The sequence below is a fragment of the Sceloporus occidentalis genome, unplaced genomic scaffold, assembly GCF_023333645.1.
Source record: "Sceloporus occidentalis isolate IW3139 unplaced genomic scaffold, rSceOcc1.0.p SCAF_1, whole genome shotgun sequence".
Taxonomy (NCBI): Eukaryota; Metazoa; Chordata; class Lepidosauria; order Squamata; family Phrynosomatidae; genus Sceloporus; species Sceloporus occidentalis.
In genome coordinates this window covers 316,613,724-316,638,946 of record NW_028316981.1, presented here as the reverse complement: position 1 = coordinate 316,638,946, position 25,223 = coordinate 316,613,724, and the positions used below count along the sequence as shown (strand labels likewise).

Here is a 25,223-nt window from a genome sequence, read left to right as displayed (position 1 = left end):
CACTTTTCATCCCAGTTCTAGGGAAAAGGTGAAGTACATATAAACCAAAGGCTGTAGTCAAGATAGAAGACCAGGACTTGGAAGAATAGCCATGAAGAAACTAGACAAAATCATTAAACAGCAATGTCAGGATTGCCTATGTTATCATATTTCCAATTTCTACGTATGGTTGGGAATGAAAGTTGGATAGTGAAGAAAGGTGACAGGAAGCAAAATCAACTCATTTGAAATGTGGTGCTGGAGGAGAGTTCTGCAAATACTATGGACTGAAAAAAAGACAAATGAATGGGTTCATGAGCAAATGAGATCTGAGCTCTCTCTAAAAGCCAAAAATGACTAAACTGAGGCTGTCGTACTTTGGACTTATCACAAGAAGACATGACTCACTAGAAAAGACAATAATGCTGGTTGAAGTAGGAAAAGAGGGAGACTGCATTACAGGTGGACAGACACCATGAAGTAAGCCATGACTCTGAAGGAAGCTGATGGTAACTGTGGGTCAAGGCTCTTGCAGCTCTTTCATTCATTGGATTGTCTTAAATTGACAGCAGCTAAGAACAACAAATAAATAAACAGAAGAAGAAGAAGACACAGAAGAAGCAGAAGTCATCAACATTGTTGTCACAGAGGTTGGGCCTTGGTGATGTGACAAGGTGATCTCATTTAGCATGGTACATTAAGCATCATCCACAACTGCACAGAACAGGTTATTGAAGTGTGAAACACCATGTCTCACATATGACAAAAATACAGTTGCCATTCCTTTCTTGTGACCTGAGGTCTACAGTCTTCAATATTCACAGAGGGGCCACCTCCATTATTTTCAATGGAGTGTGCCCCATTTAAGCCTATGGGGCTTGAATATTGACAAGTCTCCATTTTTGCGGGGGGGGGGTCCGGAATAGATCCCCACAAAAATGGAGGGCCAACACTCAGAGGAGTCCAGGCTCAGAGATGACGCTCCAAGCCCTCAGATCTGGAAGCTTAATATCCCCGTGAAGGCCAAGTGCTCCCCTCTTTTCAGCACTGCAGGAAGTGGTTCTGCTTACATTAACAGAAAATGCAAACCGGAGCATTAAACAGAACAAGACTATCCCTGCTCCATGCACACACACACACACACACACACACACACACACACACACACACACACGAACAAGGACATCATGCTGTTATGGTTGGATGCTGTCGCCAACATAGGACTAAGAGAGAAGAAAAGGCTTTTAATTTTTAAAAAAAATCACTGGGAACTGCCGTCTTTAGTATCGCAGACACTTAATTGCCGGAGTTTGTGTCTAAAATAATCATGCAATCAGACTGTAAGCTGAGCTCCACGGAGGGATTTAAGTGGCGGTTGCTGGCATGGCAAATGCCACCAAGGACATCCGCTCACTGCCTGGGCTGCAGTGGGTTGCTCAGCTATTTGGGCAGACTCATACAATCCCAAGAGGTGCTGGGAAGATAATTAATGGGAGAGGATCACGGAGAGGGAAAGAGCTTGGTGAGCGAATGGGTTTCACAGCAGAGAAAGTAGGCAACAAAAAAGTGCTAATGTGGCAAAGGAGGAAAGGAGAGGCCTGGGTGTTTTCTTCTCCCATGAAGTGCCGAGTTCTGCTTCCATGCCAGGATGGAGAGGATCTCTAAATGGATGCATGCTACAGGCAGTTACTCTCCCTATAAAACCATTCTGCAAGCCAAAACTTTGGGACTACAACTCCCAGAATTCCTGACAATTGACTACATTGAGATTGATCATTGAAAACCTAAACATCTGGAAGGAGCCCACTGAGCACTCACAAATACTTGCTTTTCACCATGGAGAGAAGTGATTAGAAGGGTGCCTCAGGATGCCATCCTGGGCATGATGTGGCTCAATAACTTTTTAAAAGGACTTAGATGATGGGTTAGAAGGCACAGCTATCAAATGTACAGATGGCACCAAACTGCAGGGAGGGGGAGGGGGAAGTGAATACCCCAAAGGATAGGTTTAAAATTCAAAATGGCCTTGGAAAGGTAGGCAAAGCTAATACAAAGAATATCAACAGTGATAAATGCATGTACTACATCAAGGCAGAAAGAATGAAATGCACAAATATAGGATGACTTGGCTTGAGAGTAGTACATGTGAAAAGGACCTAGGGGCCTTAGTAGACCACAAGCAAATAATGAGTCAACAGGGTGATGCAGCAGCCAAAAAAGCCAATGCAATTCAAGGCTGCATCAGAAGGAGTACAGAGTCCCGATCAAGGGAGGTAATAGTGCTACTCTGTTCAGCTTTGGCCAAATCTCATATGGCATACTGAATGCAACTATATGCACCACATAGAATGTGTCTAGAGAAGGGAGACCAAAATGGTGAAAGATCTGGAAACCACCAAGCCCTATGAGGAACAGCTCATGGATCTGAGTATGTTTACGACCAGCAAAAGGGCCCAAGCTCGACTCAGGCTTGCATCCTTCTGAGGAGGGAGCTAAAATGAGTACCCAGACTGTTGGGGGCAAATTAGCTTACTTGCTAATTAGCTTACTTGCTGTTCACTGCTATGATCTTTGGAATAGCAGTATATAAATAAAACAAATTAATTAAAATTATTATGTGATAGCCATCTTTAAATATCTGAATGGATGCTGTGTAGAAGATAGAGTAACCTTGTTTTCTGCTGCTCTGGAGACTAAGACGTGCATCAATAGATTCAAATTACAAGAAAAGATTCCACCTCGACATTAGAACCTCTTTATGGTTAGAATTATTGAACAGTCGAACAGATTGCTTCGGAGAAGAGTGGACTCTTCATCTCTGGAGATTTTTAAACAGATGGATAGGCAGAGCTCTAGTGCCACAACTAACTACATTTCCCAGAATTTCATAGCATTGAGCCATGGCAGTTAACGGTGTCAAATTGGATTGTTTCTGCAGTGCTGAGGCAGCCATAGTGATGCAATGGCAGCTCATACTAATTTTGCCCCACGTCTTCTAGTGGGGCAGAGGAAGCAACCAAGAGTCTAGTTCTTCCATAGCTGCCTTTCCAGTCCTAGTCTTCTTCTTAACAATTACTCCAAAACAGAATATAAAGATATAGAAATAGATTATTTAATATGCTACATTACAGCTATAATTGAATGATCTTGCAGTAACAATATAAACAGTTTTATTATGCTGTAGGATCTATGTTTAAAGATGTACATATCGATGATATAGTGTGGTTTAAAATGACTGGAAAAGACTATAGCAGGAAAGTATGATTTACTTAAACATTCAAAAGGTTTTGTGGAATGACAGAAAATTAGTTAAGGTGTGATAGGATAAATGTAGTTGTATAAATTTGTTTGTAAAGATGTATACATAAAATAGGTGTGGAGATATGTAAATATGTGAGAATATGGAAAATAAAAATTAATTTTAAAAAATCTTTTAGAGAGCACTTGAAATCTTCCTCTGAAATGCATCTGGGGCTGATTGCGCTTTCTTTCACTATCCTGCACTGTCTTACTATTTGGTGGTGAAACTTATAAATCTCTCTCTCTCTCTCTCTCTTTTTCTTTTCAAAAAACCTGTTGGGGGTAGCCATTCTCTCCTTTCCTCTCTGTTTTGCAGTTAATAAATCTTCAGTAAGGGATCCTGGAGGCAGCTGCTGTTTTCCTTGCCTGCTGTAGATAGATGCACACAGATAGAGCAGGATCTTGCCTTTTCCCAGCTGAAACTTTATTTATTTTATTCATATCGTACTTTTCTCTCAATGCAGGACTCAAAGTGCATCGTGTACTGTGGAGATGCTCCTGCAACCCAACACTAATAATAATAATAATAATACTTATTTGTATCGCGACTCTCCCTGTATTGGATCGAGGCGGGTAACAACAAACATAAGAACAATAAAAATAAAACACAACAAACCACAAGTAAAAACATAGCAAAACATATAAAATCCAATTCCCTATCTCCCTCCCACCTTAAAATACCATTAAAAACGACAATTCCCAACTGGAGAGTGAACATTCCCAGGAGGTCAATTTGGGAATGCATGCCGGAAGAGATCCGTTTTTATTGCCTTCTTAAAGGCCTCCAAAGATGTTATAAGGCGGATCTCCTCCGGCAGGTCATTCCAGATTTTTGGAGCAGCAACAGAAAGCATCCTCTGGGAAGTTGTTACCAGTCTGGTTTTCTTAGACTGCAAGAGATTCTTTCCAGAGGACCTGAGAGTGCGGGAAGGATGTCTGTATTTCTCTAGTCCTCTTTCCCCATCAATGATACTAAAAAGCTTTAGGGAGTGCTGGTTGGGCATAAAAGGCCTTTGCATAAAGGAGCTTCACAGAGGCCTTGCTAGTTGTGGTACACACATACCTGGCCTTGGAGAGAAACTACTTGCATTGCCAATTTTGCTCTGGTGCCTCTGTTTCTGGCCCTGCCCATCACTCCCCCATAGAAGCCTGGGTAGCTCCCCAGGGGTTGTTTTGAAGCAAGCATCCACTGACAAACACAAATGGCTTTGGGGCTGCACTCGTTCCAGCAACACGACAGCCGCACACACCAGCGGAAGCCCAAGGGGGGTGGCTGAGCATTCACAACTGCTCAGAAGGTCACAAATAATCAAGCTGCTGGACATTTCAGCCCAAAGCACTGGATTCGGCAAAGTCTCAAAGAGGAAAGAGAAGCTTATTTTGTGGTTGTTTATTGACCAGGTTGTGGAAGGACAGGTTGCTCACCTGTAACGGTATTTCTTCGAGTGGTCATCTGCGAATACATACAAATGGGTTGTACTGCGCCTGCGCAGTGCCTTCAGAAACTTCTGGAATCACTAGGCAAAGTACTCTTTGCAACATATAGAAACTTTTTGGCGGTAACTCCGCCCATCCCTTATAAAGCCCCTGCTTTCCCGCTCTTTCCCCAGTTCCGCAATTTTCCGCCAAGTAGGCGATAAGGGTGAGCCAATATAGAGCAGGACACTGAGGGGAGGATGGGCAGGATTTGCATGTATTCGCAGATGACCACTCGAAGAAATACCGTTACAGGTGAGCAACCTGTCCTTCTTCTTCGTGGTCTCTGCGAATCATACAAATGGGTTGAGACTAGCAAGCTAAGGTTGACGGCGGAGGGAGTGTCATGTCACCTGTGTCTCCAAACACTGTTATTACATATCAATAAAGTGAAAGAGAGAAAAAACCAAACACAAGGTAGTGGTCTAAGTGGTGTTGTTATTATTATCACCATAAATTTAGAGGTAAAAAACCAAACCAGGGCTCCATGAACTCAAACCAATAGGTCCATGAACCCAGAAACCTTGCAGTTAGAAATAATTATCTTGGTATGGAGTGATGCAATAGAACACAACATAATGCACCCCAGTCCATAGTCAGTGCAACCCAGACAACAATACAGCCCTCCCAAAGGCTGCATCCCTTCTGGCCCTGGCGTCCAACCTGTAATGCTTGATGAAGGTAAGAGGTTGAGACCATACTGCAGCCTTGCAGATGTCATCCAGGGGCACACCTGACAAAAAGGCAGAGGATGCTGCAACTGCCCTCGTGGAGTGAGAACGAACCCTAGCTGGCAAAGATTTACCCAAAAGTTCATAGGATAAACAAATGGTGTTAGACACCCACTTAGAGAGTCTCTGAGCCGAGACGGGCAGTCCCTTTTTGGACTCCGAATAGCACTGGAACAGTCGTTCGGAGCGGCTAGAGTCTCTAGTCCTGTCAAGGTAAAAGGCCAGGGCTCTACGAACGTCCAGGGTGTGCAGGGCCCATTCGGCATCGGTAGTCGGGTTCGGGGCCAGGGTCGGGAGAATAATGTCCTGACACATGTGGAACATAGAAACAACTTTGGGCAGGAAGGTAATGTCAGTTCTGAGGACTACCTTGTCCCGGTGAAACCTCAGGTATGGTTGGTCTCGGCGCAGGGCACAGAGCTCGCCCGCACGGCGGGCCGAGGTGATGGCCACCAGAAAAACCGTCTTCCAGGTTAGAAGTCTAATGTCCGTGGTGGCTAAGGGTTCGAACGGTTTAGATTGCAATATTCCCAATACCGCATCGAGGCTCCAGGCCGGGGGTGGTAGAGTTGCCTGCGGGTGGAGGTTGTTGCATCCCTTAAGAAAACTCTTAACCAAGGGGTCCTTGAAAAAGGAGGGCCTCCCATCGAACTGGAAGAAGGAACAAATGGCCGACAAGTTGCACTTGACAGAGGTGAGGCAGAGGCCTGAGTCGATCAGAGACATCAAAAAGTCCAAGACCACCGGTGTCGTGACTTGGGTTGGAGACAGTTGCCTGTCGGCCAGGAACCGAAGGAACTTGTTCCATTTTAGAGCATAGGACTTCCGAGTAGCTGGCTTGTGGGCAGCTAGGATGACTCTGCGTACGGGAGTCGGTAGCCGTGCTAGGGATGGATCCTCCATGCAACTAGGGGAAGGGTCTCGATGTCCGGGTGTCGAACCCGACCCTCTTGAACCGTGAGCAGATCCGGTCTGTGCTCGATCCGGAGAAAGTTGGCCCGGGAGAGGTGGAGGAGGCAAGGGAACCAAGGTTGTCCCGGCCACCATGGGGTGATCAGGATGGCATTGGTAGCATCTGATGTCATCTTGGAGACTGTCCTGGTGATCAGCGGGAAGGGGGGAAAGGCGTAAATCATAACCCCCGACCACTGGAACCCGAACGCATCCCCGAGGGAGTGTTCGTTCGGCGTCCGGGAGCAGAACTGGGGACAATGGGTGTTGTGGACAGTCACGAACAAGTCTATTTGTGGGGTTCCCCATCGACTGAAGAGGTCGAGCACCGTGTCGGGGTGCAGTCTCCACTCATGGCATTGAGACGGAGACCTGCTGAGAAGATCTGCCAGGTCGTTCTGGATGCCCGGCAGGTGTACTGCCTGGAGCAGAATGTTCCAATCTATGCACCAGTCCCAAACCTCGAGAGTGATGTTGAGGAGCGTGTGCAATCTGGTTCCTCCCTGCTTGTTCAGGTAATACATAACGGTGGTGTTGTCCGTCCTGAGCTGAACAACTTTGTTGGATAGGGAGGACTCGAATACCCTCAGAGCCTTTTGTACTGCCACTAGCTCTAGGGCGTTGATGTGTAGCATCTGCTCGTCCTGGGACCACTGGCCTTTGGCCCACAGGCCTAGGGTGTGGGCTCCCCATCCGTCCTCTGATGCATCGGTGGTCAGCACAACCTCCGGTTGGGGTTGCAAAAAAGGCATGCCGGCGCAAACGTTCCGGGAGTCGAGCCACCAGCGGAGGGAGCGGGCGACCGGCCTTGGGATCGTGAGGCGACGTGATGGATGGTCTGTCTCCGGGTTGAAGACGGACAGGAACCAGGACTGGAGGGGCCGAGACCAAAGTCTTGCCCACGGCGTGACAAAGGTTGTTGATGCCATATGTCCTAGGGCTACCTGGACGTTCCTGGCGACGACCCTTCTTTGGCCGACACACCTGCCTATAGCTCGGGCGAGGGTTCGGAAGCGGTCGGAGGGCAAGGATGCCACACAAGTGTTTGAGTCGAGGGTCGAGCCGATGAACCTTATGCGCTTGGTGGGCAGCAGTTGGGACTTCTCGAGGTTTACGACCAGTCCCAGGCTTTGCAGGAGCTCTAAGGTTTCGGCAATGTGACGGCTGAGCTCTCAGTCTGACGGCGCCACAATTAGCCAATCGTCCAGGTATGGAAAGACTCTGATGCCGTGGCGATGTAGGTGGGATATTACAGGCGCCATGCACTTGGTGAAAACTCGAGGAGCTGTGGACAGACCGAACGGGAGGACGTTGTATCTGTAAGCGTCGGCCCCGACGGCGAAGGCTAGGAACCTGCGGTGGCTCTCGCGGGTGCTCACGTGGAAGTAGGCGTCCTTTAAGTCGATCGTCGCAAACCACAAGCCCTGGTACAACAAAGGCAAAATAGAGGCAAGCGTTACCATACGGAAGCGCCTGTAGGACAAGTAAGCATTTAGGGCTCTTAAGTCTAGTATGGGCCTGATACCACCATCGGTTTTCGGGACCGTAAAATAACGAGAGAAAAAACATCTAGGAATGTCTATGGCGTCGAGATGGCGCCTTTGGCTAGAAGGGAGCGTACTTCGTCGAGAAGGGTGTCCGAGGGTAGGGTGGAAAGGAAAACTCCGTTGGCGGGAGTTCTTCGAATTCAAGGGCGTAACCCCTACGGACAATGGTGAGTGCCCAAGAATCGGTGGAGATTGAGGCCCAGACGGTGGAAAATGGCCTTAATCTATCCAGAAAGACAGGGAAGGAGGGGGCAACGGAGTACGCGGCGTCCCTTCAGTTCCTCTTCTTACTTTGTTCGGGGTCCTGTCTCCTGTAATTTTTCTTATATTTAGAACCAGAGCGACGGCCCGAGGAAGAAGAGGATTGCGAGGGGTAGCGCTGTCTGGACTGGTCCTGGCATTGGAACGGATGGTCCTGCTGATAGGGTCTCTGGCCCTGGCCATACCACTGACGGATGCCCGTAAAGCGTTTGCGGGAAGTCTGGGGAGAGGCCGACATACCGTGTTTCTTGGCTGCGGTTCTCATCCTGTATTTGAAGTTTAACTTCTCATCCGTCTCACGGTGGAAGAGGCCGTCTTCATCGAAGGACATGTCCTCGATGGTGGAACGAGCGTTTTGGTTCAAGTCGGAGGACCTCAACCATGCATGCCTCCGTAGGGCGATGGCCGCCGACATAGATCTTGCGGCGCAATCAGTATAATGTCTGGCCGATGTAATAATCCAGCTTCCAATTGAATGTGCCTCGTCTCGGACCTCAGAGAGGATGCCCTGGGAGTCGTCCGGAAGGTCCGGAATGAGGGGGGAGATCTTCTCCATAAGCCATTGTATGTATGCGCCCATACACGCGTTGTAATTAGCTACCCTCATCCCCAGAGCCGAAGAAAAATAGGCCTTCTTAGCGAGGGCGTCGATCTTCTTAGCCTCTCTGTCCGAAGGCATCAGGGAAGCTTTCGGGGTGGAGGTGCGCTGGGAACCCTCCACGATGGCCGAGTTCTGGCGTGGATGTTCCAACAGCCATGTCGGGTGTGGGGCCACCCTGTACAGGGATTCAACCTTCCTGTTACTAGCAGCTGTCGATGCGGGGGCTGCCCATGAGCGTTTGGCTAGCTTCTCCAACGAGGGGAGAAGAGGGATGGCAGGCGGTGTGGGAAGCTTGCCGTGAATTCTCCTCTCAATTGGATCCGAGGCCTCGTCCTCCGCCTGAGAGAATTGGATATCCAGAGCATTTCCCATCTTGATCACATGCTCGGCAAAAGTACATATGTCGTTCGAAGGGGACACTGCACCCGGCTGGGCAAACTCTTGATTAGACGGCCGGTAGTCGTCGTCCGACGAGGCCTCCGAGTCGTCTCTGGGATGGTAGCGAGCCTGGGAGGATGTCTCCTGCCTTGAGTCAAGATCAACGACCTCGAGGTCGGTGGCTGTCGAGATGCGGCTAGGTGGAGCTGTAGCCGTGCGGGGGGGCCTGGAGGATGCACGTGGTCTAGATCTCTCGACAGGTGCACCGAAGCGGGATCTGATGGAGTCGTGGGAGACCGCCATGTAGTAGGTGTTAGTCTCCTCGTCATAAAAATAGTCGGGCTCCGAGGGGCGTGGAGGAGATGGGGAGGTGACCCGATGTACCAGAGCACGGTGGACCACCGACGTGGGCATCGGAGTGGGCGATCGCCTGTCGTCTCTCGGGCTGGCAGGTGAGGCTGGCTCGGAGAGGTCCATAATGATGTCCTCCGGAGCATGACGGAATGTCGAGAGAGGCCGGGACCCAGGTGGGGAAGAGCTTCGGCGCCCGGGACGGGTGTTGACGGCCTCGGAAGCCAGGAGAGTTTTTGCCGCGGAGCGGGGATCAGAAGGCCTTCGGTCGGCATCCGATGGCTCTCGGGAGGCCTCCTTGTGTCTCGACCCATCCATATCCCGTTTCTCGGAGCGGTGACGCTTGGCGGCCGAGTGTCCTCCCTCCGGGGACCTCGTACGGGATTTTTTGGAGGCCGAAGGCGCCAGCGGCACGGTGGCCTGGGCCTTGGCAGGGTCTGGAGATTTCACAGCCTTGGCAGTAGAGGCTTGAGAGACAGAGGATTTCGAGGCAGAACCCTTGTGGGAGCTCGAATCCTTGTCTGGAGCGCGGCCCTCCTTCGAGCCCTTCTTGCGCTTCTCCTGCTTATCCTTCTTTGAGGATCGAGGGGCGCCTTCCACCGGGGCCTCGGTCTCCGGAGCATCCAGGGAGGTTCGGGCGACAGTTGATGAGGTGGCGGCGACCTCCCCAGTCATCCCAGCTTCGGCGGGTACAAGTTGGGCCGGTGTCTCGGACAGGGTCGGCAATGGGTTTACGGCCGTGGAAGAAGTAGATATGGAAGACATAGCGCCCGCGGTGAAGACCTTCGTGTAGATAGCGGCCTTCAGTCTAGTCTCCCTATTTTTCCTGGCCTGAGGTGTCAGGGATTTACACAAGGCACAGGATGCAGGAATATGTGCCTCGCCCAAACAGAGAAGACAAGCGGAGTGGGGGTCTTGGCCAGGAATCTTACCCCCACAGACGGAACATTTCTTGAAGGGGACCGATGGCATGGTCCACTTACAACTCGTAGTCAGACAGTCCGATGGTCAGTGCCGGTCTGGGAAGATTGCCAAATCAGAAGGAGCGGGCAGAACGGAAGGTCCAAAGTCAAAGCCAAGTGATCAATGAGGGTCAGCAAAGAGTGGTCAAATAACCGTCCGAGGTCAGGTTCCGTGATTCCAAACTGAGATTTCTCAAGAGCGAAGTTCCCTAAGCAGCTAACGCGGCGGAAAAAAGGAACTGGGGAAAGAGCGGGAAAGCAGGGGCTTTATAAGGGATGGGCGGAGTTACCGCCAAAAAGTTTCTATATGTTGCAAAGAGTACTTTGCCTAGTGATTCCAGAAGTTTCCGAAGGCACTGCGCAGGCGCAGTACAACCCATTTGTATGATTCGCAGAGACCACGAAGAAGAAATGAATGGTCTTTTTTATTGTTTCCTACAGAGACCTGAGAACGCTTTGGGAGACAAAACAGAAATCCACTGAGCACTACTCCTGAAATAGGGAGATAAAGGCAGAATTGAAGAAGTGAAGGGAAATTCCATGCATTCAAGGAAGCAAACTGAAAGTAAAGCATTGGATTGAAAATGGTTCCTCTTTAGAACTACTGCCAATTTCCCAAACATCTAAAGGTTGGTTTGAAACTATTCTTACCACGCTGCAAAGAATTATGGGGCACCTCTCTTGGATGGCACAGTACAGTTGAAAGGTAGATGACTGATATCTTAGGAAGGCCCTGTTTGGATTTTCAGAGAGGTTCTGTTATCAAGTCTGGAATTTTATAAAAATACCCCCACAAATCCCTACCCTAAAATGCATCTGCGGAGGTAATCAGGTGGCCCTCTCTTCCCTGGCATCACTCGATCATAGAGGCCTCCAAGCAAGTTCTGCATCTATAGGGTGAAGTATGTCTCCTTATGACCCTAATGTAAAGGCATTATGGTAGCTGCCCTGATCTGAAAGCGGAGAGACCACGTAGGCAACCAGCCTTAGTTAGGAGTTGCAAACAGGAAGATTCCTTCACACCTAGGAGACAGATTTATGACTGGGAGATGTTTCACAGATACAAGCCATTCCGGTATCAATCGTTTTCCCATGGCAGAGGGTGCCTATGAATCAAGTGATGCGTAAATTTGGTTTTGCTTTGATGTAGGACAACAGCCTCCACTGAGTACATGACTAGGAACCTATTTAAGGTTCAGTTTTTCCTTTGTTCCCTGTTCCATTTTGGTGGCAGGCAGGCACTCTGTCAGTCTGCTTCTCCTGGCGTGGTTCCAGGCACCCTTTCCCCATTTTCCTTCAGTGTTGCTGCATCTACCTTGATTCCGAGGGAAACCATCTCAGGCGAGTATTACCATTAGAAGGCCTTGTGTTCTCTCTCCACTTTTCCTCCCTTTCTTCTATTAAGTCTTGAGTGATTGCATGAGTGAATGTATGTGTGTGAGTGTGTCCCCCTGTGCATCAATAAACTAGCTTAAAATTCAAAGACTTTGCCTCTGCGTCAGTTCCTGGAAGTCCTGGTCCCTTGGTAAACACTGCTGGGATTCGGTCCAGAAAGGGTACTTGTAAGGAGCTCTATATTGGTGTGTTGAGCTAATTAATATTCCCCAAAATTTGAGCAGATATCCTTACAGTTCCTAGGATGTCCTATAAGGAAAGGGTCCATGTACTCTTTGTGCTTGTCTGATGCACCAGGCATACACCACACTCCCTTCTGGAGACATTCTGAAAGATCACATGAGAAGCTAAGACAAATGGGCGGGTAGGTGGGTGCACATGCCTTCAAGTCACCAGCCAGTCATAAAGACCCCATGAATTTCCTAGGGTTTTCTTAAGCAAGGAATCCCCAGAGGTGGTTTTGCCAGTTCCTTCCTAGCCTACAGCACCCAGTATTCATTCACTGGCAGTCTCCCTTCTAAGTACTAACCTGATCTGACCCTGATTAGCTTCCACGATCAGACTGGATCTGGTGCTTTTGGAGTATTTAGGCTAAGATAAAGATACCCTGTGAAAGCATCCAAGCCTGAGGCTGCAAGACACAACTGACAGAGTCTGGCCAAGAGGAACAACCTATGGCACTTCCTAGATCACTGCATCGCAGCAACAAAATCATCTTGTTTAAAACAGATCCAAAGATTGCTGAATCGGTACCAGGAGGGCTCATGGAGACAGAGGGAAGAGAAATATAAATTAATCTTTCTGGTGGAGGAAATGAGTGTATGGATCTCTGTCTTTAGAGAGCCAATGTAGTGGTTTGAAACTGGACTAGGACTCTGAGAGAGCAGGGTTCAAATCATGGCCCAGTAACTGAAAGCCTATCATAGGGTTTTCTTGTCCAGCTTTTAGAGTTTCTCATTCTTTTGTGGTGGACATATTTCCAACTTTCAACATTTAACATAAAAGACCTTTGATGTACTATTCAAGAAAGAACAGAACTTCCAACTGTTTTAGGAAATGTCTACATGGGCCAAATAAACCAGTTTCCACTTGCCCCCACAGAGCCCTGTTTTCATGACACAGGACCAAGGTCCTGATTCAACTGCAGACTGTCTTCATGACATGAGAGCAATTCTACATCAAATCCAAGTCATGTCTCCTTTAAACCAAATTAAAAAGATTTACCTTTTGCTGCAAATTTTTCAATCCAGAGCACTCCAGAATGACTCCACAAGGTTGTCCATACATGTCCTGCTGTGCCACTTAGTACCACTGCCACCGATGTGAGTTGCTACCTCTAAGGTCTCAACAAGACACCCAGCCAGGTGATCAATACTGGGTGCTGTGTTTTCAACTTCAGAGGGAGCAACCTGCACCGGCAGTGTCAGTGTTAGGCAGCATAGTGTGTGATGTATATGTAGACTCATTGCTCCAGAGTGCAAAGGTAATGGAGGGAATCCACGGCAGCTTTGAGTATTCTGGACAGTGTAGACCCACCCTTAGTTAACCTTTACAGATAACTTATTTAAAAGATCCCAGTCTACCAAAACAAAGTTAGGCCCAGTACATACGGGCAGGAAGCAGCGTGCTGGCACCGATTCTAAGGTTCGGGAGCACACAGCAACTGCATGCTCCCAAATCCACATGGGAGCCGCCATGATTACATACGTGATGAACAGCGTATGGACATTGCTGGCAGGAAGGGGCATCATAGGGCTGTGTCGCAGTCCTTATGACATTTCAAAAAAGAGGCCACTCTAGGCGGCTTCTTCCTGCCTGCGCATCGTTGCTGTGCGGTTCGTTTGCTGCAGCAATAATGCATAGCAAAGAGAGGCGGCATTTCGCCACCCATCTGTCCAGGGCCTTAGTCTCTCAACTGCCTTCCTAAATGTCGTTGCATAATTGAACAAGGCCACCATGACTGCTAAAAGTTCCTACTCCTTTTGTTGATTTCTAGCATGTTGGATCACAGCCACCTGAAATTTTAAACTACCCATAGACTATTAATTAACTAATTAATTAATCAACTGGATTTATACCTTGCCTTTCTCCCAAAATGGGATTCAAGGTGTCAAAGCATATTGCTTTGCCTTGATTCTGATGCATTCTTCCACTGAAGTTAATGCAGAGTGAAATTATTATTATCTCAGTCATTCCAGATGTTTGGGGTTTTTTACAGGGTGCACATGTGTTTTCTATTAATCATTGGTGGTTAGCCTTGTGAGAACAGCGTGGCAGAAAGCCAAGCCTCAAAATAATATGAGTTATTAAGCGAGTGAGTGGAAGGCCAGTGTGCCACCGGATCGCCTCGGACCTCCACAAGAATCAAGGATGAGTCAGAAATGAAGACAATAGCAACCGACCAAAGATTTGGTAACCTGGCAACAATGGATGAAATCGATATAGCATGGAAAGGTGAGAGATGATTTAATACAGAGATGCCCTTTCTCTTGTGACAGGCATCGCACCGTCCAGCTTCCGCTCGCCTTGGGACAGATCCTTTCCCCCTTTCCAGCTTGCTGAAGCAAAGCACAGAGAGCAGTCTGACAAAACCTGCCAGGATTTCAAACCAGGAGGCTCTCAAGGAATGAGGGCAATGCATTCCAGCTGTAGACCCCAGTTGGCTTGCAGGAGCATAAGAACATAAAAGGACCCATTCTGCTCAGAATGAAAGCTTATATAGTCCAACATGCCAGTTCTGCGGTAGTCAATAAGTTGCCCCAATGGGAAAGATGGCAGCAAGACATGGGTGCAAGAGCATCCTTCCATACCCTCCAACCATCACAGTATGTCAGGAACAACCCATGTTAATCTTCTACCATCCCACTTTCTCTGCTGCTTTAAAAATGTCCCAGTGTCTTTTTCCTCCCCGCATTTGCCCTCTTTGTCCTAGGCTTACATCAGTTCCTGCAAACTGAGGGTGTATCCACACTGTAGAAATAATCCAGTTTGACACCGCTTTAACTGCCATGGTTCAATGCTATGGAATTCTGGAGAATGTAGTTCTTGCAGAGCTCTGGTGCCTCAACCAACTACACTTTCCAGACTTCCATAGCATTGAATCATGGCAGTGAAAGTAGTGTCAAACAGGATTATTTCTGCAGTGCGGATGCACCCTGAGTTCAAAGTGCAGAAGTACTTTGCAGTCAGCTAACCTAGCAGGAAGTAGAGGAGAGGAGGACATGGAGACTTTTCCTTCCCAGTAGGCTTATTTTGATCCGACAGGCTTTTCTAAACTCAAGGTTCCATTACTTAAAACAGTAGTTGCTGTATATGTGTTTCCCCAATTGTCGTCTTCCTGCCTGGCCACCCTCTTCTGATCAAACTCTGATGTTGCTTGGCCACATGTCCTGGTTTTCATCTGTAAAACGTTGGAAGGTATGGCCTTCTTCTCCCACTTCCCAGAAAATTACTTACTTAGAAGTTTATTGTTAAAAGCTAAAAGCCGTCACAATATAAAATAGATCCAAATAGTAAATACAAAAACGGTATTTAAAAAAAACAAGGCATAAAAACCACAAATAAAACAACATGGTAAAATTAGTAAAAGAGACCCATCAACAAAAAACAATAATACATCATAAATGATAAAATAATAAAAACATAAAACTAGAATGGTTCTAGCCATCATTCCAATCAAAAAAACTGATTCTAATCTTGCTAGCAGCTAAACCAAATTTTGCTACCATAGAAGTAACAAATACGTTGTTGCCGGCCAAAAGGACACAAATCTGCTGAAGGCAAGATCTTTCGGAAAGGGATTTTAAAATACAATCAAGAAACCTTTGTCTAGGAGATATACAGTATACAGAGGGCAATGTAGAAGGTAATGTTCTATATTCTCCACTTCCCCAGTTTTGCAGATACATAGTCTTAGATGGACAGGAGTGTTATTATATCTGCCCGTCAAATAGGCAGAAGGCATACATTGGCACCTTAGAGCAGTAAATGCTTTTCTAGCAGGGGCCAGAGCAAGATTATTAAAGTAATGCTCTAACCCAAACAATGGCGAGTTACAGACCGCCATTTAGTACGTATAGAATACATACTAGGGTTAGGAAGGGGCAGTGCTTCTGCACCCCCCTAACCCTAGTACGTATTCTATACATACAAGATGGCAGCGCCCTGTTCATACGGGCGCTGCCATCTTGACGTATCGGACGCTGAGCGTCCGTACGTGTTGCAGGCGTTGTGACGTAGTGAGTGCGCCCCTGGCGCCTCGCTACGTCACAAACGCGACTCAAAAAGAAGCTCCATTTTGGAGCTTCTTTATGGGTCCGCACGGGAGCCGCGCCGTGTGGAGGCTCCGGCTCCCCTGCGGACCAACCGGCGGCGGCGGTCTGTAACCCGCCATTGTCTTGTACAATGGGTACCAAAAAGAAAAAGAAGAGTTTGAGAGTGCAAGGAGATCGGCCCAATTGGAAGCAAGAGAAATTTTCTCTTTAATCAGTTGCTTGACTCTACGGATGGCAAAATTTGGAAGTGAGTCCGCATTAATCTCATAGCTCTGCAATATTGTTCTAACTATAGATACCCAGGAGCTTGGAGAGTTAACAGATATTTGTTCTAAAAAACATTTTTGGGGAGCCTGGAATCACTCATGGATAACAACTTTAGCCAGTGGAAGGCAAAAGCGGTATGAGTACCAGCTTGAAGAGTAGTTTGGCCTATTTCAGCTCTCAGAAAAGAGACAGGGGTACACTTAGGGACAGCCAACAGGGATCTTAAAAATAAGTTCTGAACAGTTTTTAAATTTGAGACACTGTTGTATCCCCAAATTTCTGCTCCGTATAATAACTGAGGAACAATTTTTCTTTGATAAACCTCGATAGTAGGTGCTACTAAATGACCTCCTTGAAGTCTATCAGAAAATTATACTGAGAAGCAAATGGCCTCTGATATTGGAGAAAAAATATCTAGCCATCCTGACTAGTACGTAACTACTAAAAGTCATTGTCGTTATTGTTATGTGCCTTCAAATCAACTCTGTGTTGTGGTGACCCTATCCTAAGATTTTCTTGTAAAGATTTGTTCACAGAGGGTTTGCCCTTGTCTTCCCTTGAGAATGAGAGAGCATGACTTGCTGAAGGTTACCCAGTGGGTTTCCATGGCCGAGCTGGGATTTGAATTCTGGTCTCCTGGAATCCAAGTCCAATACACTCAATCCACTACACCACAATTCCCTCTAACCTCCATGAATTTATGCAATCTCCTTTTAGAGCCTTTTGGAGCTGCCAGCCATCTGGTGACAGCAAATTCCACAGTCTAACTCTGCCTGTGTGAAGAAGGACTTTCTTTTATTTGACACAAGTCTCCTATCAGTGGAATCCAGGCACAAGGTTTAAATATAGGACATGTCCTGGAAAAGAAGGACATCCGGTCACCCTGGTCATGTCTCCCTTCACTCACTGCTTTTCTAAACTAAGCATCTGCCCCACACTTTTGAAACCTTTACAAAGAAGGGGTCAGGATCTGTGGCCAGGAGCAAAATAGAATGATGACGCCATGCCTCTGAAGGATGTGGGACTTGCAGAAAAGTTACTCCTATCCAGATCCCACTGTAGAGATTCAGGCATGACCACGACCCACAACCTTTGCAGGCTTTTATGTTTCGTGTTCTTTAAAAAATCCATTAACATTTCTGCCCACCTGAGCAGGGCTGTTCAAGTTCACCCGACTTTTGCTTGGCATGAAATTCTGTGACACGCCTGCAAGAACCATGAAAGATTAGAAATGGCATGAGCGGATCTAGGAGTATAATTAATCGGTCGGTTTGATGGATGTGGGTGGGTGGGCTGATTTCTTGCTTTCTTCATGGCATTAGCCAAGGTGCCTACTTGTTTTTATAAGGCAAAGGGAAAAGGCTGCACTGGAAAAGCATTTGTTGTTAGCTGCCTTTGAGTTGACTTCACCCCTGCGAATGAGATGTTTCCAAGTCCCCCTCTCATCCACTGCTCTGCTCAAGTCCTGTAGGCTCAGGGCCATGGATTGAGTCTATCCACCTGGTGCACAGTCTTCCTCTCTTTCTACTTCCCTCCACCTTCCCCAGCATCATTGTTTTTTCTAATGAGTTGTGGCTTCTTGTGATGTGTTCACAGTATGACAGCCTCAGTTTAGTCTTCTTGGCTTCCAGAGAGAGTTCAGGCTTGATCTGTTCTAGGATCCATTTGTATGAACAGCATACCTGCTCCTCAATCCAGGTGAGGTTCTGGATGAGAGCTAGCATAGCACTGTGGTCTGAGTGATGAACTACAAGTGTGGAGACCAGGCTTCAATTCCCCACTCAGCTATGAAACCCAGTGGGTGACTTTGGGCAAGTTACACACTCTCAGCCTCAGGGGAAGGCAATAGCAACCCTCCTCTCAACAAATCTTGCCAAGAAAACCCCATGATAGGGTCGCCATATGTCGGGAAACAACTTGAAAGCACACAACACACACACACACACACACACACAGGCTGTGCATATGATATTGTAATTTAAAGGTATAATTTTATAAGGTATAAGGTAACTTTATAAGGTATAAAGTTGGAAATGACTTGAAGGCACACAACAAAAGCTGGAGAGGTCCTGAAACCTGCTTTTCCACAGTGATGTGGCTTTTATATGGTATGCATATTTTAGTTATATATTATTATTATTATCATTATTATTATATCTATATCCCACCCTTTCCCCAAAATGGGACTCAGAGCAGCTTACAAGATTAAAAACAGTACAATTAAGAACACAGAAAAGGGTTGCACTGAAACAGAATTAAATCATTACAATATTAAAACGGAGCCACCTTGGGCCCCTTTCTGGGAGAAAGGTGGCATAAAAATGAAATAAATACGTAAGTACACATAAGTAAGTAATATATCATAAAGGGTCTATTCCCCCACCTCAGAACTAAAAGCAAACTCTGAGGCTGAACACTGAGACAATGGCCAAGCAAAGGATAATGTCTCAGACACTGCCAACCTTATACCTTATACTGGCTGACAGGGACTCTGGCTCCATTCACACTGCAGAAATAATCTGGTTTGACACTGCTTTAACTGCCCTGGCTCAATGCTATGGTATTCTGGGAGCTGAAATTTGTGGTGGTCCCAGGACTAATGCCATAGAATTGAGCCAGGGCAGTTAAAGTGGTGTCAAACTGGATTATTTCTGTAGTGTGGATGCAGCCTCTATCTTCTTAACTGGAAAGATGACTTTGCAAATGAGATTTTCATGTGGACCGGCGGTGTGGTCTTATGGATTCCTTTTAGCACATTACTTTTTAGTTGGTACATTCTGACTGCAGATGAAATAAGGATGCAAATCTTGGAGTATTATATCCTTGCGTGCAAGGACAAAGAATTTCTCCCCCACTGTGGGGAAAAAGAAACCTTTCTGTACAGTTTTTGCACAGTATTTGCAGATCCCAAAGCATTTCAAGAAAATCTTGAAAAGCAGTAGGTGTTTACAGAAGTAGGTGTTTTCATGCAAAATCTTTTGTATTTTAAAGCCACCTTCTGTTTTGTGCAAAAAAACATTCCATGTGTTTTGTGCATGCAAAGTGGATGTCTTTTCCACATAAACATGGTTTTGGCACAAGACACCACTTGCATTTTCTGGAAACAGAACTTTTTATGCAACCTCCCTTGTTTTTATTTGAAAAGTACATTTTTCACACAAAAACAGTTTCAAGAAATACACTTGTTGTGCACACATTGGTTTTTCACAAAACAAATTTTTTTGCATAAAACCGACATGTCTTTTGAAAAATGCAATTCGCTTGAAAAAATGTAATTTTTGCATGAAAAGCACATTTTTCATTGGAAAAAAATTGTTTCCATAAACATACATCAGGGTTTTTTAATGCAAAAAACACCCATTTTGCAAACAAAAAATGCACTTTTGTGCAGAGTAATTTCTCAAAATTCTTCAAGATGTGTGACTAGTGGTGAAAACTGCACTGAATTCTCACCTTTGTGTTATTCTTCCCAATAGGATAGCCTGCATTTTTCAGGTGGGAAGCAAATAATGGTGAATATTCTTTCTATCCTGAAGATGCACAAATGAAAAGCAAGTGAGAAAAAGGGAAGACAGAGGAAGCCGAGTTCATAAAAATCCCCATTAAAATATGGAAGCATACACTGAGACATTTAGCATAAAAATGGATAGTGTTAGAAGCCTGTATTGTCATTTGAGACCCTTCATTTGAGACCCAAGGCAGCCAGCCATCTGAATCATAGGTGGAGAGGCTGGGCCTGGGCTTGTTTTTCCTATTAAGGTGGTGTCAAAGTAGTACTGAGACAACTAATCTGTAGGGAGACAGGACGAGTGCCAATTTCATTCCATGTCGGTGAAGGTGCACATTATTTGCCAAGAGAGAGGAGGAAGCTGCCTGAGGATACGTGACAGATGGAATACGATACTCAGCCCCATGGAGAATGGAAAACAATGCTCTAAATATAGCCCCTCTGTTCTGTGAAACCAACCACCTCTGCCAGGATACAGAGCGCTCTTCTTTTGCACTTTTAACAAGTGCAGGTTTTTTTTCAAACCTGGGCTCTGTTTAAGGACCAACTATAGTGTCCACCCAGACTATAATCTCCATCTGGAAAAATAAGCATTTGGTAAAGAAAAAAAAATGAAAGCATCGCTTATCCTTCTTTTTCACAGCACTGTCAGGCAAAAGGAAGGAAGGAAGGAAGGAAGGAAGGTAGGAAGGAGCAGCAATCCTAGAATGAGCAAAGCCAGCCAGAGGCTGCTTCCACACTGCAGATTTAATGCACTTTGACACCACTTTAACTGGCATGGCTCAATGTGATGGAATTCTGGAATCTGTAGTTTTGTAGATTTAGCTTTCCCTTTCAGAGAGCTCTGGTGCCGCAAAAAAATACAAATCCCAGGACTCCAGAGGACGCAGCCATAACAGTTAACGTGTGTCAAACTGCATTAATTCTGCAGCATGGCAGCAGCTAGAGGAACAGATAACATTTCCTTGTCAGCTCTTCCCTTCCTAGAAAGGCTCTTCACATCAGCATAAAATAAAACAATAGCAGCATTGCAGAGTACTTTTTGAGACCTACATGTACAATGCCCAACAGATCTTATAACAACCTTGTCATGTAGGTCAAATACCCTGCATTATCCCTGCACTTGGGTGGCCTGAAACAAAAACTGCTTCCAGACAGAGAGAACCTATCCCTTTTCGTTCCATGTTCCAGATCAATCCTGGGAAATTTCAGGTCAAGAAGGAGCCACCTAAAACCGAACAGATTCTGTTCAGACAATTTGCACTGGTGGGCATAATTTGTCACCAGTACATAGTGCTGGGTGAAATGGTGACAGCAAGCTTGAGGAAGCTGAAGATTAATGGCAAGAGAGAAGTTTGCATTTTTTATGAGAGCAATAGAAATCAAAATAGTTAAAGTTTTCCCATACATTGTATCAAACATTGATCAGAATAGAGAGTGCAGTGAAGAAATCAGAAGAAGAGTAGGAATGAGAAGGGCAGTGATGAGAAAACTAGAGAAGATCCTAAAGGTATATAGCTGAGCACTAAAATTAGAATCATCCAAACCATTTTTCATCACTATGTAGGGATGTGAGAGCTGGACAGTGAAGAAAGCAGATAGGAAGAAAATATATTCAATATGAGATTGATGCTGGAGGAGAGTGCTGAGGATACTGTGCATGAAGAAAAACAAACAAATGGGTCCTTGAACAGATCAAGCCTGGACTCTCCCTGGAAGCCAAGATGATCAAACTGAGCCTGGCATACTTTGGCTACATCATGAGAATTGATGGGAAAGACAATGATGCTGGGGAAGGTGGAGGGAAATAGAGGGGAAAACCACATGCCAGATGGATAGACTCAATCAGGGAGACCATGAGCCTGAGCTTGCAAGGTATCCCCAATTGGGATATCTTGAGCAGAGAGGCAGAGGATAGGGGGACTTGGAGAGATCTCATTCACAGGGTCGCCATGAGTCAAGGCCAGCTAACAACAACAAAGCCCCCACCAGCCCAAGAGAGCTTTGCCCCAGGATGCCAATTTTGGTCCAATTGGTGATACAAAGCACTGCTCGGTGCTGTTTTGTTCTCATACATCAGAAAAGGGCAAGCCTTCTTCTTTTAACTGACAGAAAGTGGTTCAGAAAATGCTGGTACATTTCCAGAAGGTCACTGCTGAGCTTACGGTCTTTCGAATTTCCAAAGGTTGCTACATGCGGTGATGAGGAATTAAAGGCCCTCGGCAGCATCTATCTAAGAAGCCGTCAAATCAGTCATTGCACGCATGGAAGGCTGATATTTATGGTGAGATCCGTCATCACAGTAGGGACAGCAAGTGCTCTGGGTCTGGGAGTGATGTTTCAGTCCAGGGGTCCTCCAGAGGTTGCATGGACTGTTAGAAAAGACCCGAAAACAAAGTTTGGAAAAAGCCCTGTATTGGAAAAGGGGTGGAAGGGGCCCATGCATCATATTCAAAAGGTGAATTGCTGTCTCAAAGCCTTCTAAGGCTCTCTTTTGCACTATACAATTATTGCATTTTGATATCACTTGTAAGGGCTGTGGGCCCATTCTACGGAATCATGGGATTTGTAGTCTGATGAGGTATTTAGAATTGTCTGCCAGAGAGCTCTAGTGCTTTGCCTAACTACAAATCCCAAAGAACTACAAGTCCTGAGACTCCAAAGGCATGGAATGCAGTTAAAGTGGCAGGGAGTCCAGAGGGATCAAGGAACACAAAAACAGTCTTGAGCCCCATGTGATCCTAGGACTGTACTTTCTCCATCCTGGGATAGCTCCAAAAGCCCCCACACAAGGAATCCATGTCTTCCAGCTTCTCTCATCTTGGCATCCGACTACTGGAGTTGCTTTAATTACTTAAATACCTCCCCAACAACACCACTGACAAACAGCCACTTTGTGAAAACTCTAATCTCCTTTATAACACAGTCACTTACCCTTTCACACCTTGTCTGAAATGACCTAGGACCTATCCAAAACCTTTTAAAACTCATTAGGTTTTATTGCAATAACACACACATCATCAAAGCTAGATGCCCTAAATGTCTAACAATGGACATACTGCTGAGAAGCACAACATACACAGTTTAGTACCAATTTGGGATATCTGTTTGATAAGGTTATGAATAAATAAGGCTATGTATAAGCCACCAATCAAAATAGTAAGTGTGGTCAAGAAATCAAAAGAAGGATAAGACTTTGAAGGGCAGCTATGACAGAACTAGGTAAGATACTGAGGTGTAGAGATAGATCAATCAATATCAAAGTCAGAATCCTCCAGGCCATAGTATTTCTATGTATGTTTATGACATAGCTGGCAGAAAGCATGGTATTGGAGAAAAGTTCTATGGATACTGTGGACTGCCACAAATCAATCCATTCAAGAGCAAATTGAGCCTGACCTTTCCCTAGAAACCAAAATGAAAGCAAGGAAGCCATGGCTGCCCTGGGTTTTTGGCGGCCAGGGATCTTGCAAGATTATCACATGCGACTTCTAAACTGCAATTAAAGATAGAAAGTAGCACCCTTGGTGATACTTATCGCATCATGTTGCTTCCAACCCATAGCTGCTGTGTTTCCAAAAAAATCGGTAGGGTGTCCCTTTTCAATGGGGAAACCTGTCAAAAAGCTCCCACTCGCACTGCTGAGGCATTAGTCCTATGGTGTGATAAGTTTCTTCTGCTTCAGTTTTGGCGTTGGATAGTCATGTGGCGTCACTCTCTCCTCACCCCTACATATTCCCAAGCATATTCCCCAATGAAAGGCACACTGGGTAGGACATATGCCAGGGTGGTGGAGTTAAGCAGGAGTGTGGAAGAGAACGCAAAGAACTGTGCTTTTGGAGGACATACAATAAGCTAAGCTCCCAAACTTGTATGCATCCATTTACTTTTACTATCATGATTGCAGCAAGAATAGGGCTCCTGGGACAATGTCCTCGGAGGTCCCTCATTCAGAGGGTCATCATAAATAAAAGCTGACTTGCTGGCCAGCAACAAGCCACCTCCTTCAATCAGACCACAACTCCCATGATCTCTAAACGTTTAAAGATCTTTGGCAACTTCCAAGAAAATACTGTTTGAGCAACTAATGGAGGACTGAGAGTTGGTCAGCTCAAAAGCCCATCTAGTTGAAAACAGTATACAGTCAGCCCTTGCTATACATGGGTTTTTTATACACTGATTCAAGCATCCATGGTTTGAAAATGTTGTAAAAAAAGTATACATTTCAAATATCAAACCTTGATTTCTCATTTTTTTAATAAGGGACACCATTTTGCTATGTCATTATATTTAATGGGACTTGAGCATCCACGGATGTTGTTATACACAGGGGATCTTGGAACCAAACCCCAACGTATAACAAGGGTCCACTGTTCTGTATATTATTTTCAACAGGGGTCAGCCAGATATTCCTAGAAATCCTACTAGCCAGACACAAAGGAAAAAGTCCTGCCCTGCTGTTGGTCCCAAATCAGTATTCACAGGTTGACTGTCACTGAAAAGGAAAGATCCAATTAGCCAGCAGGATTTAATAGTCTTCTCTCCACCTGAAACCATGGCCACCTCCAAATCTTATTTCCTCATGTCACAGCCTTTTAAGATGTGCTTTACTACAATATCTACCTGTTTCATACTGTTACCAACCAACGGCAAATGGATCACAGGCAATCAGTCCTGGGCCATTCATCTGGAACAATCTGGGGCCACCGCAGAGAGACAATACTATATTAGATCTCTCTTTTGCGAAGAACTTCTCTCCTTTTCGAGGGAAAGAGCAATTATCTATTAGGGCAAACTTGGTGGATGTTCTTGAATACAAAAGCCATACATTGCCTGGCTGTGCCTTCTGTAGTTTTATGTATCCTATTAAAGCAGATTTCTTTCTGGAATTAATGCAGCCAGTACTTCATTAGGTGGCGGTATTGAATTATCTGCAGTAATTGAGCTGTGCTGTTAAAGGAGGAGATCTCTGGGACAAATGAGTTACGAAGAGCAATCCTCATCTCCCCTGACGTGGGATAGAAAGGTTTCAGCTGAAGAGGAACATGCAGTGCAGGGCTTCTCTAACCATCGTCCCAATGCCGCTCCATCATTCTATTGTCTCAAAGCCTGACAGGTTTTCGCAGCCATGCTGCTCTTGTGGGGACCCTATTGGCAGCCATTCTTCCCAAAGCAGGAGAAGGTTGCAGGTGTCTCTAAACAGGGGGGGGGGGGGAGTCCCTCCACCTTTTAGAAGAAGTAT

General features: G+C 45.9%; 1 protein-coding gene across 1 annotated transcript in view; it reads right to left on the bottom strand.

The window, feature by feature from the left end:
* DNAI1 (dynein axonemal intermediate chain 1) overlaps window positions 1–25,223 on the bottom strand; it is a 204,656-nt gene that overhangs the window by 71,305 nt on the left and 108,128 nt on the right. The gene's annotated exons all lie outside the window — the stretch shown is intronic.